Source organism: Bos indicus x Bos taurus, chromosome 7 (genome assembly GCF_003369695.1).
Source record: "Bos indicus x Bos taurus breed Angus x Brahman F1 hybrid chromosome 7, Bos_hybrid_MaternalHap_v2.0, whole genome shotgun sequence".
Taxonomy (NCBI): Eukaryota; Metazoa; Chordata; class Mammalia; order Artiodactyla; family Bovidae; genus Bos; species Bos indicus x Bos taurus.
The window spans coordinates 103,294,924-103,307,870 of record NC_040082.1 but is presented as its reverse complement, the minus strand read 5'-3'; the positions used below and the strand labels follow the sequence as shown (position 1 = coordinate 103,307,870).

Sequence of the window (12,947 nt, the reverse complement as noted above, 5' to 3'; positions counted from 1 at the left end):
AACTGGTGTGGGAAAAAGATTTCTGTAAGACATGAGATAACAACACGCTTTTAACATGTGTACGTGTGTACCTAAGCGTTGATGCCTCTTCCTTTCTCCTTCCCTCTATCACCCTTCTTTGTCTTCTAAATCACTCTTTCTTTCTTACTTTTCTTCCCTCCGCCATTTTCGTTTCTACTTCTTCTCTCTCATAGCCCTATAAATCATAAACAATTTCCACGAAGACAAATAATTTATTCTTTTTGCTTTTACATTTCCATAGGTAAAAAAATAGTTATAAAACACTGGACATGGTGCTTGATATAGAGAAAATTTTCAATGTTTGTTGGTTTGTATAATTATTTTCTGTTGTTGTTTTTTATTTTATATTGGTGGGTAAAGAGAAAAATTAAGTCTTTTCTTGCTTGTCCATTCAGAAAGAACCATGGGCATCAGGGCCAACACTCATTCATGGGATGTTCCCTACTTGACCATAGATACATGTTCTAAGCCATAGATGATGGGATGGAGTTTATCACACAGTGTCATGAAAGAGTGGTGTCAGAAGGACTGCAAATGGAGGAAAAATAAATAGCTAGTATGGAATGTAGATATTTTAACACATCTGAATGCTTACCATAGTTCTATGGAGACAAATATTATGATCCTAGCCCTTTGTTCACCACCCAACTGGCCATCAGGAGTTTAGAGAAGAGAATTTTCTGTGGAAGCTTCTCTGTATGGCGTTCTTCAGCTCCTTATTCCTGAAACTGAAAATGATGGGGCTAAGAAAGGGGGTGAAGACTGTGTAGGTGGTGGCCAGCAGAGTGTTACTGTCCACAGAATGAGGGCCCTTGGGTTTGAGGTAGATGATGGAGGCAAAACCGTAGTGCACGACCACTATGGTGAGGTGGGAGACACAGGTGGAGAAGGTCTTGTGCCGGCCCTCAGTGGAGGGGATCCTCAGGATGGCAGCCACGGTGAAGACATAGGAGAGGACGACGAAGAATAAGCACCCCATCAGGGCTGTGACACAGACCAGGATCACACCCATGGTGACAGAGGCTGTCTCCTTTCCACAGGGCAACTTTAACAGGGCAAGGACATGACAGGAAAAATGGTAAATCTTATTAGACCTACAGAAAGTGAGGTGGAAAACTATCAGTGTCGCCATCATCCCCATGACTGAGCCTCCAGCCCAGCACCAGGACACAAGACGGGCACAGTCACAGGTGCTCATGAGCACGTTGTAGCGCAGAGGGTGGCAGATGGCCACAAGCGGTCGTAGCCCATGATCATGAACAGAAAGGAGTGAGTGAAGCCAAATATAAGGGAGAAGAACATCTGGCTGGCACAGGCCACAAAGGTGATGGAGCGGTGGGTGGAGAGCATGTCCGCCAGCATGCGAGGGGTGACTGCAACAGTGAACAGGATCTCGGAGATGGAGAGGGCACACAGAAAGAGGTACATGGGGGTGTGGAGGCTGTGCTCCCTCCAGATGGTGCCCATGATGAGCAGGTTCCCCAGCAGTGTGAACAGGTACATCAGCAGGAACAGCAGGAAGAAGGCAGGCAGGAGATGCTAAGGGAAGTTGGAGAAGCCAATGAGGATAAATTCAGACACTGTACTGAAGTTCTGACCAGGTGAGGATGCTGCATCTGGGGAGATCAGAAGCAAGATGAAGGCCCAGTGGTTAAAACAGAGTTTCTAAATTAGGTTAAATGATAATTGAAGACTTCTGTACTATATAACTACCTTCTTAACTTTTCTGGGTCTCAAAATTTTCATCAGTAAGTGGAATAAATCACAATGGCTGTTTTATTCCATAATGTGATAAAAATAAAATGAGATTAGTATATTCAATGCTGAAGACATAGTTTAGCTTCTGGGTTTTCCACAGTGATGACAACATGAAAAGTTTTCTCTTTTTGGAGGCATTGAAGACAAACATGGATGATCAGGATCATATCCTCTTGAATAATGTGCCTGTTGTAGGAAATACTTATCTGGTTCTCAAGGCTGTAAAATGTTTTTCCTCTCAGAATCTTTGTCTTTTAATTGAGAATTTATTACATCCATATTTATTTTAATACTATATTAATGGAACTGTTTTTTCTGTGTTGTTTCATATTGATACTTACTATACTAAATGAGTTGAACAGAAAAGTTTGAAAATAAATAGATGGAAGACTATATGCCAGAAAAAATGTACCAAGTGACAGCTGAGGCAGTAATTTTGAAAACAGACACAATGAAATTTAAAGAAACAGTAATTATCTTCCATTTACAATTGCAACTCAAAGCATCAAGTTTCCCTGGAGAAATCTTCTGAGAAAGAAACCAAGCTTAGGACATCTTGTGCCAGTGTGAAAGGAAACTTTCAGTGAGTAATGGCTTAATGTGAAATGCATGCCAGAACCAGATTGCAAATGTGCCGACTAAGCTGATTGCCAGAATGAAGGATCATTGTACAAAGAATGGAGGAACAAGCTAAATGACACCACAAAGATGCAATCAGACAAATCTAGAGATGGAACATGCTACAGAACAATTGATTTTGTAATGTAGATATCACTCTCACTAAAGAATATGGAAAATTCAAGGGACATAACAAGCAATTGCAATATACAGTCCTAGCTTGGATACTAGTTTAGATGAGCCAGTGTAAACTAATTTTAAGGCAACAGAGGAAATTTTCAATATATTATGAATGAATAATTAGGTGTAAATACTGTGAGATCATTATTAACTTAATTATTGAGCAGGCCAAAAAGTTTATTCAGGTTTTTCTGTAATATCTTATGGAAAAACCTGAGTGAACTCTTTGGCAACCCAATATTAATTTTAAATGTGATCTTGTGATTTTGTGCATGATGAAAAGCATTCTTAGTTTAAATGCAGACTGAAATTAAAAATTACAGAGACACACACACATTCACACTTCAAGAGAAAAAGAAAATTATTTTATTAAGTATAGAAGAACATCATAATGATTGACTTAAATATCACTAATCTATGTAACTATGTACTTTGGAATAGGAAGTGATAAATAATCAGCATAATTTCAGTGAATAGATATAAACAGGAAAAGATAAATCAATATGAGATAGATAGGTACAATATGTAGCTAGATTTGCTCAAAGTATAGAAAGGTAACTTATGAATTATTAATTAGAATGCAATTAATAATATTTGTAAATGGTGGCTTAGTAAAGAATCTGCCTACAATGTGTGAGACTTGGGTTCTATCTCTAGGTTGAGAAGATCCCCTAGAGAGGGCATGGTAACCCACTCCAGTATTCTTTCCTGGAGAATCCCCATGGACAGAGGTGCCTGGCAGGCTACAGTCCATGGGATTGCAAAGACTTGGACATGACTGAGTGACTAAGCACATAACAGCATAAATTAGTTATTGGATATATTTAGACTCTTAAATAAAGAGATAGTAAACAGTTTCTTTAAAGAGTTCATGGAACTTTTACAAAAACTGAACTTGTATATAGGACATAAAGACATTTTCCATGAATTTCAAGTATAAAAATGAGGTAGATTACAGTGCATTAAAAGTAGACATTGTTGTTTAGTAGCTTCTTAGATCCACTGTGTTTGGGAGCTAAAGGTTGTATTAAATAATACTTTGTAACAGTAGTAAAATGTAAAGTAAATTTTAATACTTTATAAAATTTTATATTAAATAATTGAAGCACATAATCGCAAATTTTAAACTAAATTTGTACTATGAAAAAGTACAGGAGGCAAGAATATACAATGGAGAAAAGACAATCGCTTTAACAAGTGGTGCTGGGAAAACTGGTCAACCACTTGTAAAAGAATGAAACTAGAACACTTTCTAACGCCATACACAAAAATATCACAAAATGAATTAAAGATCTAAACATAAGACCAGAAACTATAAAACTCCTAGAGGAGAACAGAGGCAAAACACTTTCTGACATACATCACAGCAGGATCCTCTATGACCCACCTCCCAGAGTAATGGAAATAAAAGCAAAATAAACAAGTGGGACCTAATTCCACTTAAAAGCTTCCGTACAACAAAGGAAACTATAAGCAAGGTGAAAAGACAGCCTTCAGAATGGGAGAAAATAATAGCAAATGAAGCAACTGACAAACAACTATTCTCAAAAATATACAAGCAACTCCTAAAGCTCAATTCCAGAAAAATAAATGACCCAATCAAAAAACGGACCAAAGAACTAAATAGACATTTCTCCAAAGAAGACATACAGATGACTTACAAACACATGAAAAGATGCTCAACATCACTCATTATCAGAGAAATGCAAATCAAAACCACTATGAGGTACCATTTCACGCCAGTCAGAATGGCTGCGATCCAAAAGTCTACAAGCAATAAATGCTGGAGAGGGTGTGGAGAAAAGGGAACCCTCTTACACTGTTGGTGGGAATGCAAACTAGTACAGCCACTCTGGAGAACAGTGTGGAGATTCCTTAAAAAACTGGAAATAAAACTGCCTTATGACCCAGCAATCCCACTGCTGGGCATACACACTGAGGAAACCAGAATTGAAAGAGACACGTGTACCCCAGTGTTCATCGCAGCACTGTTTATAATAGCCAGGACATGGAAGCAACCTAGATGTCCATCAGCAGATGAATGGATAAGAAAGCAATGCTACAGATACACAATGGAGTATTACTCAGCCATTAAAAAGAATACTTTTGAATCAGTTCTACTGAGATGGATGAAACTGGAGCCTATTATACAGGGTGAAGTAAACCAGAAAGAAAAACACCAATACAGTATACTAATGCATATATATGGAATTTAGAAAGATGGTAACAATAACCCTGTATACGAGACAGCAAAAGAGACACTGATGTATAGAACAGTCTTATGGACTCTGTGGGAGAGGGAGGGGGTGGGAAGATTTGGGAGAACGCATTGAAACATGTAAAAGATCATGTATGAAATGAGATGCCAGTCCAAGTTTGATGCACGATACTGGATGCTTGGGGCTAGTGCACTGGGAGGACCCAGAGGGATGGTATGGGGAGGGAGGAGGAAGGAAGGTTCAGGATGGGGAACACATGTATACCTGTGGCGGATTCATTTTGATATTTGGCAAAACTAATACAATTATGTAAAGTTTAAAAATAAAATAAAATTAAAAAAAAAAGAAAGAAGTGCTACAGATACACAATGAGGTATTACTCAGTCATTAAAAAGAATGCATTTGAGTCAGTTCTACTGAGATGGATGAAACTGGAGCCTATTATACAGAGTGAAGTAAGTCAGAAAGAAAAACATCAATACAGTATACTAACGCATATATATATGGAATTTAGAAAGATGGTAACAATAACCCTGTATGCTGCTGCTGCTACTAGGGCACTTCAGTCGTGTTCGACTCTGTGCGACCCCATAGATGGCAGCCCATCAGGCTCCCCGTCCCTGGGATTCTGCAGGCAAGAACACTGGAGTGGGTTGCCATTTCCTTCTCCAATACATGAAAGTGAAAAGTGAAAGTGAATTTGCTCAGTCTTGTCCGACTGTTATCGACCCCATGGACTGCGGCCCACCAAGCTCCTCCATCCATGGGATTTTCCAGGCAAGAATGCTGGAGTGGGATGCCATTGCCTTCTCTGATATATGAGACAGCAAAAGAGACGCTGACGTATAGAACAGTCTTTTGGACTCTGTGGGAGAGGGAGAGGGTGAGATGATTTGGGAGAACGGCATTGGAACATGTATAATATGATATATGAAACGAGTCGCCAGTCCAGGTTCGATGCAGGTACTGGATGCTTGCGGCTGGTGCACTGGGACGACCCAGAGGGATGGTATGGGGAGGGAGGAGGGAAGAGGGTTCAGGATGGGGCACAGGTGTATACCTGTGGCAGATTCATGTTGATACATAGCAAAACCAATACAATATTGTAAAGTTAAAAAGTAAAATAAAATAAAAGGAATTAATTAAAGAATTCTTGGATTATCTAAAAAAATAAAAATAAGTCTTTATAATACTTAATGAACACTAGTTATGGTGATTCTGTTATACACAGCAACAAATGTAATTATAAAACACAAGTATTAATTAGACAAAGTAGCCAAAGTTAAAGGAAAGGAAAATATGTGTATTTATGTTTAAGTTGAAGGGCTTCCCTGGTAGCTCAGCAGGTAAAAATCCACCTGCAATGCAGGAGACCCTTGTTTGACCTCTGGGTTGAGAAGATCCCTTGGAGAAGGGATAGGCTACCCACTTCAGTATTCTTGGTCTTCCCTGGTGGCTCAGACAGTAAAGAATCTGCCTGCAATGCAGGATACCTGGGTTCAATCCCCACGTTGGGTAGGAGGAGGGCCCAACTGGAGGAGGGCATGACAACGCACTCCAGCATTCTTCCCTGGAGAATCCCTTAGAGGAGTCTGACCGCCTGTAGTCCTTAGGGTTGCACAAAGTTGGATATGACTGAGTGACTAAGCACATGCACACACACGTTTAAGTTGAAGAGTAAACTATACCTCATTTGTCCTAAAGTTGAATTCAGTCCTTCTTTATAAGTTGAGTAAAAACCTCTCATGTTAACATGAAGTGTGAGGATGTGGAAACAAGTCCAGTCAAACTGGGGAACCCTGAGCAGCCTCCTTTGCAGAATATACGGCAGGTTGCCTGTTATTCTTCACATATGTTATCTCAATACATATGTGAATAAGCCTCACAAAGAGGGATCAGGGCAGATAAACTCACACCCACTGCATCTGATAGAGGGGAGACTGAAGCTCAGGATGGTTGTATGACTCATTCAAGGTCACTCAACTTAGGCTTCCAATGTTTGTCTTTCCATCCAGCCCTTCACACATCACTTTCCTGCAATATGATATATCCACCTCTTTGAATGGGCTTCCCAGGTGGCATTAATGGGAAAGAATCTGTCTGCCAACAGAGATGCAAGAGACATGGGCTTGACCCCTGGGGGAGAGGATGCCCTGGAGAAGGAAATGTCAACCCCCTCCAGTATTCTTGCCTGGAAAAGTCCATGGGCACAGGAGCACGGAGGGCTACAATCCGTGGGAGTGCAAAGAGTGGCACATGACTGAAGCACTCATGCAACCTTCACACTTAGAGAAAAGTTGAAATAAGAGAGTCGCCGTGTGGTAAAGAATCTGCCTGCAATACAGGAGACCAGGGTTTGATCCCTGGGTCAGGAAGATCCTCTGGAGGAGGGCATGGCAACCCACTCCAGTATTCTTGCCTGGAGAACCCCATGGACAGAGGAGCCTGGTGGGCTAGTGTCCATAGGGTTGCAGAATGAGACATGACAGAAGCTCCTTAACACACACGCATGCACCTGTTGGGATGGCTCAGAGAGTTAAATAACGTCCTCTATGTAGGGCACTGACCATGATTGGCACACAGTAAGGACCCAGTAAATGCCAGCTTTCAAAGACCTATTTAATAGTTACCTATGGCCTTCTGTGTCTCAACTCTTGTACTAGTTTTGAGAGTACAGAGATCGATCTGTTGCTAGTCTCTCTCTTTGAAGAGTTTCCATGGTGCTTAGTGGCAAGACACACAGAGAAATGTCAGAGCTCTCACCAAGACATGGACCAGGTTCTAGTGTTAGTTAGTGTGTTATTCACTCAGTCGTGTTTGACTCTGTGACCCCATGGGCTGTAGCTGGCCAGGCTCCTGTGTCCATGGAATTCTCCAGACAAGGATACTGGAGTGGGTTGCCCTTCCCTTTTCCAGGGGATCTTCCCAACTATTTCTTCCTCCAGGGGGTCTCCCTGACCCAGGGATCGAAGCCTGGTCTCCTGCATTGCAGGCAGATTCTTTACTCTCTGAGTCACCAGGGAAGCCCAGACCAGGTGCTAAGGGCCATCAAAAGGAGTGTGACTCTGCAGCTTGGGAGCATCATCCAGGTTGTCCTTCATTCCTGTACTCCAACAGCTCTCACAAGTGGCCCCTTCAAAGGACACTTGGGACTTTCTGGAGACATTTTGGATTGTTACAACTGGAGGAGGGGGAGATGTGCTATAATGTCTAGTGGGTCAAGGCCAGGGATGCTGTTCAACTTCCTAGAATGCACATCGACCTAAAAAATAGTCACAACCTAAAAGTTGAGACTTAGGTTTTATTTTGGAAGACACTTGCTCCTTGGAAGAAAAGCTATGAAAAACCTAGACAACATATTAAAAAGCAGAGGTATTACTTTACTGACAAAGGTCCATCTAGTCAATGCTATGGTTTTCCCAGTAGTCATGTATGGAAGTGAGAGTTGGACCATAAAGAAAGCTGAGCGCTGAAGATTGATGCTTTTCAAATGTGGTGTTGGAGAAGACTCTTGAGATTCCCTTGTACTGTAAGGAGATCCAGCCAGTCCATCCTAAAGGAAATCAGTCCTGAAATATGCATTGGAAGGACTGATGCTGAAGCTGAAACTCCAATATTTTGACCACCTGATGTGAAGATCCGACTCATTGGAAAAGACCCTGATGCTGGGAAAGATTGAAAGCAATAGGAGAAGGGGGTGATAGAAGATGAGATGGTTGGATGGCATCACTGACTGGATGGATGGACATACATCCAAATGGACATGAAAGCTCTGGAAGTTGGTGATGGACAAGAAAGCCTGGCAAGCTGCAGTCCATGAAGTCGCAAAGATTTGGACACAACTGTGTGACTGAATTGAATAGATTGAAGCCCGGGAGGCAGCATCTCAAGTAGCCTTGAGCGAATGACTCAGTGGAGGTGAGGGGAGGATCCAGGTTATATAGTTTATATAGAAGTTTTGTAACAAGGGCAGGTAGTGGGAACATCAAAAGATTACTATTAATTAAAGAAAACCAAATATCCCAAGTTAAGGAATTCAGGGCTTTTCTGTGTGTGGGAAGATACAGGAAGCTGGGGTCACTGAAATCTTTCGTTTCATAGGCACCTCACCTATCTCGGGCCAGTTTCCTGTGTGTTTCACATGCCTGCACTCCCATGGGGCTCACTGTTGTTGTTTTTCAGTGACTAAGTCGTGTCTGACTCTTTGTGGCCCTATGGACTGCAGCACACCAGGCTTTCCTGTCTTTCACTATCTCCCAGAGTCTGCTCAAACTCATGTCCATTGGTTGGTGATGCCATCCAAACATCTCATCCTTTGTCTCCCCATTCTTCTCCTGCTCTCAATCTTTCCCAGCATCAGGGTATTTTCCAATGAGTCAGCTCTTTGTGTCAGGTGGCCAAAGTACTAGAGCTTCAGCTTTAGCATCAGTCCTTCCAATGATTATTCAGGGTTGATTTCCTTTAGGATTGACTGGTTTGATCCTCTTTCTGTCCAAGGGACTCTCAAGAGTCTTCTCCAGCATCACAACTAGAAAGCATTAGTTCTTTAGCACTCAACCTTTATGACCCAGCTTGCACATCTGTACATGTGAGTTCCTACAGGGCTCACCGTAGGGAACGGGTATAGTCTGATGGCTGCTAGAAGGTATTCTTCTCCTTCCAGAATGCCTTTAGGGCTCACCAGCTCACATTGGAGGGCTGCAATTGCCAATGATTATGACCTCCTTGTTTACTGATATGGCAGGAAATAGTCCATCTCTCGTACGGAATAGACCCCACTGCAAAGATGAGCCAGCTTCAGATGTCAGCAGTGCCAAGGAGGATAAACCCTGCAGTATTTACTTAACAAGTGCTTCCCAGGTGGCTCATTGGTAAAGAATCCACCTGCCACTGCAGGAGACGTGGTTCAGTTCCAGGGTTGGAAAGATCCCCTGGAGAAGGAAATGGCCCACTCCCATATTCTTACCTTTGAAATCCCATTGACAGAGGAGCCTGTCAGGCTACAGTCCACGGGGTCTCAAAGAGTTGGACATGACTGAAGTGACTTAGCACACACTCAAGGCAAAGTCACTATAGTAAGGTTGGGACTAGGTGCAAGCAAATCCCCTTGACAACTAAATTTAAGGGACCACCACACAATTCAGTGGCCAAGAAAAATCACATTTCATGCAATATTTTTAAAAATCAAAAGTAATGTAAAAAGTTCACAATGAACAGAGTATCAGCATTTTAAATAAAGATGGGCTACAACTCTGCACTTCCATCAACCTGCCTCAGTCTTCTTACTTTGATCCAGCCCTTGGGGTCTAGAGGATGACTCTTAATTCTATGTACATCCACTAAGTTCAACTTCTTTGGTTGTTTTTAATTTGTAAATTAAATTAATACCGTGTAAAATTCATAAATTTGTAAAGCAATTAATACAAAATACGGTAAATGAGTAAAAATACAGTTTATTAAATTTCAGAATGCAATGACATTAGTCAAACTAGAATGAGTTGATTTTTTTCTTTAGTGATCCCAGGGAAGCACTCTGACCCTTCTTGGATATAATTCAGAAGTCACCTATGCTGTCAATTCTCTCATATTCACATAGTCTGATTCTTGCCCATTTCCCAGGATGATCAGTATATTCTAAGATGTCTCCAGATTTGTGATCAGTCATGGTGCACTGGCTATACCCCGGGGCTTGTGTTAGCCACTTAGTCATCCATTGTACATAACATTTTCAAAAGAGGCAGTCCTTACCATCTGGGACTTCTTCACAATTTATAGTAGAGACAAAGGATGTTTCCAAATATTGCTAGTGAACTAACATGATTATTTCAATACAACCCAGGAGCCTGACTTTATAATAGGAGTCAAAATTATTTTTAGATCAAGCAACTTTGTATTTTAACACAAAACTCTTTTAGTACTAATACACCTGCTAACAAAACCAAACAGAGAAAGCATATAGCCTGTTTCATTAAACTTAAGACTTGTCTCTCCGGGCCCCTCATATCGGGTGTTTCTTCCTAACTGCCTGGGAGCAGCGTATTTTAAGCTTTGGCTTCATTTCATTGATGTCTGCTAAAGTTGGTCTCTTCTTTCCAATCTAGGTTTTCATCCCTTCCTGGAACAGACTGGCCTCCCCTCCTCATAACCCTAAGAAATGAATGCCTCTGAGCCCCAGCTCCAATTTAATGAATTCTGTTTTTTCCACTTAAGGGGCAAGCAGCTGATAGAGAGCCAAGTAGGAGCCAGCTCTTGCTTATAAGGTGGCTGAATAGAGGTCACTCATTTTCTGCAGGCTCAACTCTATGCTGTTGTTGTTGTTTAGTTGCTAAAAGTGGTGTCCAACTCTTTGGGATCCCATGGACTGTAGCCCACCAGGCTCCTCTGCCCATGGGATTTCCCATGCAAGAGTACAGGAATGGGTTGCCATTTCCTTCTCCAGGGGATCTTCCCAACCCAGGGATCGAACAACCCAGGTCTCCTATATTGCAGGAGGATTCTTTACTGAGCCACCTGGGAAGCCCGTGGCTTGAACAAATAGCTCAATCTATCAGATTTTCATTTTCCTCCACTCAAAAATATGGGTAACAATAGATGTGGGTGTAACATATGCATGCATGCGTCAGTCGCTGAATCGTGTTCAATTCTTTGCAACCTCACAGAGTAGCTTGCCAAGCTCCTCTGTCTGTGGGATTTATTTTTCAGGTAAGAGTATTAGAATGGGTTGCCATTTCCTCCTCCAGGGGATCTTCCTGACCCAGGGATCGAACCTGTATCTCCTGCATTTGCAGGCAGATTCTTTACCTCCTGAGCCATCAGGGAAGCCCATAAATACAGATATATATATGGATTTATTTTATGAGTTTGAGAAGCTAACATATATGAAATCCTACCACAATGTATGACAAACTGCAAGCACTCATATATGATAGATATTCTTAAGATCCCTGTTTTAAAATCTCTTCTGCCTCCAACTTGAGGTCTGGTCTCACCCCAAGTTAAAACTTTACATCCCATGGAAGGCCCCCTTCCTGGATCCTCAGTCATATCATCCTCAAACATCAGCATGGGAATCAGATAGATCTAAACTTCCCCATGAGTCCACCCCACATCCCCCGCCCCCTGCCTTTATTTTGGCTGTGTTTGGTCTTCATTGCAGCATGCAGGCTCCCTAGCTGTGGTGCATGGGCTTAGTTGCCCCAAGGCATGTGGGATCTTAGTTCCCTGACCAAGGATTGAACCCACGTCCCTGCATTAGAAGGAGGACTATTTACCACTGGACTACCAGTGAGGTTCCCCCCATAAGTCTTTTATTCACCAGTTGTGTGACCTCCACCCACATTTCTCATCTGCATAATGGGAGTATCCAAAAGTAGCCTCTGACCTGTGCACCTGTTTTTAGATAGCACTTTACCCTGAACATACACCCCAAAGAGAAACAACTTATACACAGTCATGAGAAATTAATATTTTACTTAATGTATGTGCAAGAAAGGGGAAAACGAATTTTCATAATATATCAGCTAGATACATCCTTTTAACACACTTTAGGTTCTTACTTAAGAACTGACCCTCCTGTTCTTTTTTCTTTCCCCCTCCTTTCTCTCTCTCCCCCCTCTCATTCACTCTATTTCTCTCCTATTTCACTCCCTCTTCCTCTCTAGTTCCCTTTCTAAATCCCTTACACATCCTCTGTTTCTTCTTCATCATATGCAATTAGACCTCTTACCAACAGTTTCATTCTATCTCTCTTTCCCAGATTTGACCCCATTTCCTATTTTCAAAAAAAAAAAAAAAAATTATGGCCTGCACTGGGTCTTCATGACTGCTTGCAGACTTTCTCTAGTTGCGGTGAGTGGGGGCTACTCTTTACCGTGGGGCCTGGGCTTCTCACTGAGGTGGCTTCTCTAGTCATGGAGCACAGGCTCTAGGTGCATGGGCTTCGGTAGCTGTGGCCCACATCACCAGATCAGTGGTTCAGTAACTGTGGTGCAAGGGCTTAGTTGCCTCATAACAAGTGCAATCTTTTCAGACCGGGGAGGAAACCCATGTCTCTTGTGTTGGCAGGCGGATTCTTAACCATTGGACCACCAGGAAAGTCCCCCATTTCCTATTTATCCAATGTATTTTACAGATGAATTTAAAAGATTCCCA

The 12,947-nt window shown here is 41.9% G+C and overlaps 1 pseudogene; it reads right to left on the bottom strand.

Annotated features, from left to right (window-relative positions):
* Positions 1 to 676: 676 nt before the first annotated feature.
* LOC113896490 lies at positions 677 to 10,461 on the bottom strand (annotated as a pseudogene).
* Positions 10,462 to 12,947: the final 2,486 nt, after the last annotated feature.